Source organism: Lynx canadensis, chromosome F1 (assembly GCF_007474595.2).
Source record: "Lynx canadensis isolate LIC74 chromosome F1, mLynCan4.pri.v2, whole genome shotgun sequence".
Taxonomy (NCBI): Eukaryota; Metazoa; Chordata; class Mammalia; order Carnivora; family Felidae; genus Lynx; species Lynx canadensis.
This window is the reverse complement of record NC_044319.2, coordinates 64,645,363-64,651,501: the sequence shown is the minus strand read 5'-3', so window position 1 is coordinate 64,651,501 and position 6,139 is coordinate 64,645,363.

Below are 6,139 nucleotides of genomic sequence, written 5' to 3'. Positions count from 1 at the left end.
GCTCGCAGTGCATAGCCCCGTGCAGTTTACAAAGCATTCCCACATGCCAACTAACTGGAGCCTCGCGCTAGCCCTGTGACCCAGGAATGACAGCAGGGCCATCGCTGTTCTTTGGGTGAGGTAGCTCAGGCCCAGGCCCAAGGCCAGGCTTCTAGAAAGTGGAAGGGTGGGCCGGGACCACAGCACACATCTTCAGCCCCTGAAAGATGCTGAGACGCTATGTGTCTGTTCCCTGGCAATCTTTGATGTCTCTCCTGGGGAGCCGGTCAGCGAACAGGTCACAGATCCCCAGGAGCCCGGGGTCTCTGATGCTCACAGGCCGGAAGCGTCCTGTGGACACAACCCCTCAGTCTGGGCCCGCATGCCCCCCCTGTGTCATCCTGTCCACCCTCTCGAGACGGAGAAGGCCCGGGTGTTGTGCACACAGATAACTACTATCGCCAGTTCCCCAGGACCAGGCGTCTCTCACCAGCCGTGGGCTTCTGGGCTCCCCCGTGAGCCCCTGCCTGTGACGCTGTCCCCCAGCCCCAGGCCCAGGGAGGCTGGAACCGAGCCAGCCTGGGCGGTTGTGTGGAGAGGGCTATTTGATGGTTAGATGAAGGGATGCGGGGCCATGACTCTTAGCGTGTTTCTCTGATGTTCCCTTCCCTTCCCGGTTGGAGACCATTCTAGAAGGCCCAGAGCCTTTGAGACACAGGATGAATGGGGTAGACCGGCCACATGGACTCTTTATTGTAACTTCTGTCTGAATCCCCGTCCCCTGTTGTGTGGCAGGCCAGGCTGTACGAGGCAGAGGTTGGTCCTGAACCGCGTCCTCAGTGCTGTGCGTCCCCGGCCTTGTCAGGTGCGGAGGCTCCAGCTGAGTGAGATGACTCACCACCTCCTGCAGGGACGGGCGCGGACAGGGCCGCAGCAGGGACAGGGGCGCTGGGACAGACCTGCCTTCCAGAGGCAGTGGACACAGAGGAAGGAGGCCAGCCCCCCCACCGCGGACCCCGTCCCGTATAGCCTAGGCCAGAGGCAGGCCCGAGCCGCCCGCTCCTGACCCATCTTTCTGCTCTCTCACGCGGTGTTACGGCTGGAGTCTTGCCGCTGTCTCCGGAAGGGAGACAGGCCGTTAAGTTCCAGTCCTGCAGCGGACTAACTAAGGGCCCCTCTCCGCTGAGGACTATCAGAGCCGAGTAATCCGTCCTTCATCCTGCCCCCCTGGGTCCCCACCAGCCCGGCCAGGCCGCGCGTGAGAGGCACCCACAGGTGCAGGCACTCAGGCTGCGGCAGAGCCGGAAGCGGCCCGGAGACCGATGCACCGAAGCCCGGCCACCTGTTCCACCTGCCGCCTCACCGGAGGCCTGGGCCTGTTTCTGCGCGTGCACCAGAGCCCCCTTCCACAGGGGAGTGTGTGTGTGTGTGCGTGTGCCAGAGCCCCCTTCCACAGGGGAGTGTGTGTGTGCGTGCATGTGCCAGAGCCCCCTTCCACAGGGGAGTGTGTGTGTGCATGTGTGCGTGTGCCAGAGCCCCCTTCCATAGGGGAGTGTGTGCGTGTGTGCGTGCGTGCGTGCACCAGAGCCCCCTTCCACAGGGGAGCGCGTGCGTGTGTGTGTGCACACGTGCGTGAAGGGAGCAAGCCTGTGGATGGCCTGCTCCCCGGACCCCTCCCCTCCACCTACCAGGATGGGAACAGGGAAGTGGGGGCTCGAGGCTGCACCCCAGGGTTCACGTCTGCTCTGATCCTGCCGTGCCCTGTCGAACAGCCAGTCCTCACACTCCTGCCCTCCGCTCCCACCCCCCTGCATCCTGTCCTCTGGACGGCAGGAGGGGAACCTGCCCTTCCCTTCCTCCCGGGGCTCCTTCAGAGGAGACGGAACATTTTTCTAACCCCATTAGAGCCCCCTATGCAGCCTCCGTCCCCATAATTTAAGCAGATCTCTGCTGCCTCAAGAGTTCCTCGGGGAAATAAACATATAATTATGTGCTTAAGGAAATCGGTTTTTAAATAAGTAAGAGTTGACTTGAGATGAAAAACTCTGCCCGTATCCTTCCACCTACCTGGGGAGGTTAGCCTGAGGCGCCTTTTGGGCGCACCCCCACCCCCAGATATTTGGGGATTGGGAGCAGAGGCCTGCTCGCCTCTTCTGTGACCACCGAGGAGGGGCTACAGGCCTCCCTTCCCCGTCCCACCTTCACTGAGATGACGGGTGTGAGGAACGGGCCACCCCCGCCGACACGGAGCCTGTGCCCCCCCCTCAAACCAGGGTCCCTCCAGCTCAGCACCGCTGGCATCTGGGGCTGACGCTTCTTGGTTGCGAGGCCATCTGTGCGCCGTATGGTGTTTAGCAACATCCGTGACCTCTCCACTCACCAGATGCCGGCAGCGTGCCTACCCCCCCCCCCCAAAAATGGGACCTCGAGAATGCTTCCAGGCATTGCCAAATGTCCCCCAGGAGGACAAAACTGGTCCCAGTTGGGAACCGGTGCCTCAGCCCAGCAAGCACCAGAGGCAACCATGAGCTTTCGTTCCCTATAGGAACGTGCTTGGGCATTTCTCCTGTGGACGCACACGTCTCTAGGGGGGAGAAAGGGCCAGACGCCCTCAAACGCGTCCCTCTTGCAGCGGTTCCTGCTGCCCGCTCCCAGCCCCGCCCCCTTGCCCAGGGTGGCTTTCCAAGATGGTGACAGACACCGTTCACTTTCAACGTCTGCAGTGATGTGGACTCACACCCCCGTGTCTTTAAAGCTCACGTTTATGGTCTGGCAGGCGGCTTGCCATCCCTGCCCGATGGAGGCTGTTCTAAGTGGAAGACATCCGTCCCCGTCATTCGGGTTCTGCGGCCGGCGCCGTTTCGGTTCCTCTCCCGGAAAGCTGTTCGGATGCGCGAGCAACCAGAATCGGGACGGGAGGCGCACGGGCCGCTCTCTGAGACACTCCTCCCTGGTTCTTCCTCCCCGGCTTCGCCTGCCGCAAGCCCCACGGGGGTACTTCTCCGTGGGCTCTTCCCAGGCCATGTGTCCCCGCCCTGGGGGGGGGGGGAGGGACATGCGTCCTTCTGCTGCAGAGATCCGTCTGCATCATGTATCCTGCACCCACCGCGTAGGGACCTGTCCCACGGGGCGGCCCCTCCTCCCCCTGGTGAAAGGAGTCCGCTCCTCGTGCCGGGGCCCCCAGGTCTCCCCAGGAGAATGATGAGCACGTCAGGGGGCCAGGGATTTGATCCAGATCACGAACCATTTCCCAGAATGAACCGCACTCCTGCGCCGGGCCTCAGACCAAAACTTCTGCTGTCTGCGTTGCCATTTTTCCTAAGGAAACGAATTTGGTCTCACGGGACTGTTGCGTCGCGAAACAGCATCAGTGACCACGAACGCATCTCACGCTTCGTCGTGACTGAACCGTCACATTTATGAAGCACCGACCGCGTAGCAGCTGTTTTGCACACATCGTGTTATGCCTTCTTCTCCTTACAACCACTCTGCGAATCAGGTATTTTTCCCTTTTCATAGATAAACTGAGGCGTGCAGAGCTGGCTAGCTTGCCCACATTTGCAGCGACGGAGCTGGGACCAAACAGGGACCCTGCTCCCGCTGCCCGACCTCCTCCCCCCAGCCCCAGTCACGTGTGGCATTCTGTCTTCATGGTCAGAGCTCGGCCTCGAGGGCCGTCTCAACACAACCTCTGACGTCCCTCTCTCCATCCTCCGAGGAGGTCAGAGGACAAACTGCACCTGACGCTGAAGCCAGTGCATCCGAGCTGTGGCTGTTCCTTAAAATGCAGCCCCAGCGTTTAAGTCCCGAACAGGGAAGCCGGTCATCAGGTCACCTCTGTCACAGCTGCTACTACAGGACTCGGAGCTTGTGATGTCCTCGCCCAGCAGGACGATCTGGAGGCACATGTGAATGTCATTGAGCCCTTGAAAATAGCCGATGATTTATTGAAAACTCGAATCTCCTTTCTGGCTTTGTTGTCGTTATTGGAGCCCTTAATGGGGGCCAGGCTCCATGCCAAGTGCTCGACAGACATTATCGCAGTCGATCCGCACAGCGACCCTACGAACAAGGTCATGATAATGACCAGTGCACGTCATGAGTAAACTGAGGCCCAGAGAGTTTGAAGAACATGCCCAGTCACATAGCTAGATCAGGACTCAAACCTGGGTTTCTCTAACTGTAAATGCCTTGTCTCTCAGGCGTGGAGAGGGGACATTGTTCTCATTAGAAAACACACAGCAGCATCTCGTGTTTCCCCAGAAACAAAGTATTTGGACCGACAGGCTCCCGGTGGAGCTCTGGGATCACGCACCCCCCCCCCACCCACCCACGGGCACCGCCGCTCTGTCCTGGGAGTGTTGACCTGCCTGACCGGCCGCCACCCCGGCCGGCTTCCGCCTCAAGCCTCCTGCACCGTCAAAAATATAGTCCCCTATTGATTTAGAAGTGAGTCACATAAGCACCTCTTCCATTACTTTAAAATTTGTCTCCGCTATTATGGACTCGAGGCGTACTCTCGAGAAGGCCTGTGCTTGTGCAAGCAAGCAGAAATCTGAGAAACACTTGGTGCACATCTATGCCTCAAGTTGATGACTTATTTGCAACCTTGAAAACCGAATCCTTTGTGCCAACAAATTCCCTGAATTGCTTCGGCCACCCTCTCACCCTATTTTTCCCTTGACTCACTCTGTCACCCTGGATATGTGATCACGAAACAAAGTGGTGATGTCACCTCTGAGCTTTCGGTATGTGGGATTCAGCACCACAAACAGTTCTGGAGTGTCCCCCCTGCCTTTTATACTAAAGACATCACTGTGTCCTCCTCAGTGATGCGTGCTGAGTACTGAGTCTGCTCCAAACCCAGGGTGGGACAGATGGGGAATAACCACTGTAGATGCCCCACGTGTGGCACTGCTCACCTCCTGCAGTGCGTCTTCTGTGCCGCTGGGCTCCCCAGGCCCACGCCAAGCAAATTCACCAATTTGCGTGTTTAGGCACCTGTTGTGAGGGCTGGTTGGAGCTGGGTGCAGCCTGGGGCGTGGAGTAGAATTGAATAAAGTAACCACACTGGGATCAAGTGCACAGAGAGAACAACGCCACGTTTGACCCTGATCTACGAGGCCCCAAAGAATCCAGTCCTTTTCGGGGTCCCCAGGACCACTCTTGCTAGAAGGACTCACAAAAAAAGCTGTCATATTACCAGTTATATTATTGCAGAGAGAGGACACAAATGACGATCAGCACAGGAGAAAGGCACGAGGGACAGAGCCCGGGGAAACCAGGCATGAGCTTCCAATGGCATCACACGGGCACACTTATCTCCCCCGGAATTGTGAAAATGCATAAATACTGCCTGACGGCGAGGTTCACCGGAGCCTTAGTAGTGCCCAGGGCTTTTGCTGGGGGCAGTCACAAAGGCACGCAGCCCTGGCATGACTGACCTTCGCCGCTCGCTCGGTCTGCAGCCCCAGAGGGCAGAGTGAGGCCGCCCGGCCCCAAGCAGCCTGGCGTCCACACACTCACGTTGTTAGCACACACCCTCTGCCCGGCCCCGGGTCTCAGGTGCCCAAAGACGTCCTTATGAGGCAGGATGTTTCAAGAGCTCAGAGATCACCTCACAGGAGCCAGCTGAGGGGCAGGCCTGACGACCTTGGGAATGCATAAGGTTTGGGCCACCCGGCCTGCTGAGCTGACCCCGCCCGGTGCACGACCAGGTATCCCGCGCTCTGCCCATGACAGCCTGGGGGGTGCTGTTCCCTCCGCCAGCGAGGCTTTGTCCCCAACTGTGCCCAGCTCCCAACACCCGCCCCCGCCCCCGCCCTTGGTCTAGGTTTAAAACCGTTTCTTGGGAAAAGGTTTCCAAGCGCCCCCCACATACGCTCACACATATTCCCGAAGCATCTGTCCTTCTCCGTCACGGGCCCTTGCTCACCTATGATTCCTTTCATTGTCTCTCTCTCCTACTAGAGTGTCGGGACCTCGCCATGCTGCCGGCGCCCAGCACAATGCCTGGAACCCGGGTGCTCCGTAAACACGTGGCAACCGACTGACCGGGTACCTGCCCCGAGACGCAGAACCGGGAAGAATAATCCAGGGCATATAATCTAGTGGCGGATCCGTGGCACGCGTGCCCCGAAGTGTGACGCAAAGATGGGTA